The sequence below is a fragment of the Lytechinus variegatus genome, chromosome 4 (genome assembly GCF_018143015.1).
Source record: "Lytechinus variegatus isolate NC3 chromosome 4, Lvar_3.0, whole genome shotgun sequence".
Taxonomy (NCBI): domain Eukaryota; kingdom Metazoa; phylum Echinodermata; class Echinoidea; order Temnopleuroida; family Toxopneustidae; genus Lytechinus; species Lytechinus variegatus.
In genome coordinates, this window is record NC_054743.1 from 46,360,850 (window position 1) to 46,361,637 (window position 788).

Consider the following 788-nt stretch of genomic DNA (forward strand, 5'->3'; position numbering starts at 1 on the left):
GTAGTCATTAGACCAAAAGAGAATTGGAGTAAGAGGGTTTAGCCCGAATGTTGTTAGCCCATCTGATGATTAGACCAAAAGTGATAATAGACCATCCGTCAGTAAGCCTAGGGAGTGTAGTTAGTAAGCGTGTACCATGATGAAAACGCACTCATTAATTTCGACTTTAATATTAAAGTTTCGAACGCGATTAGATAAATATATTCTTTACGCACATCTTACTACAATTAATTGTTAAGATAACGTTACATTTTTGGGTATGCATTGTAAGCTAACGAAGTAAACTTTACATAATTAGAAGCTCTTATCATTAGGGTAACGTGGTTATGCTCTCTCTTTAATAGTCATTTAAATTCAACTTTGGCAACAATCTTTATTTCTCTCATCTGCTTTTTCTATTAGTGATCACACACATCCCTGAATGCATTTTTAAAATGTTTTTTCTTGCCTTTTGGCCAGACTAATCGAACAAAAACTTTAGCTTCTTATTCCGCTACAAGTATTTGAAAACATACTTAATATTTACAAAATATTTATTATGAATTATGATGAGATTAGAATGATAAGGACATGTCGACGATCGGTTTTATATTTCACAAAATTTATTGGAAAATATAATGGTCTCTAGCCAGCTTTAAGTGGAAAGTGTAGAAGTGTCAAATAACTTTTATATTATATAATTGTGTAGTTACCAAACACCTAGATAATTCCGTTGGAGAGGGGATCTGGGGATCTGATTGCACAATTAGAGAGAAAAGAAAATATTTGATAAAATGAGGTCTGATGAC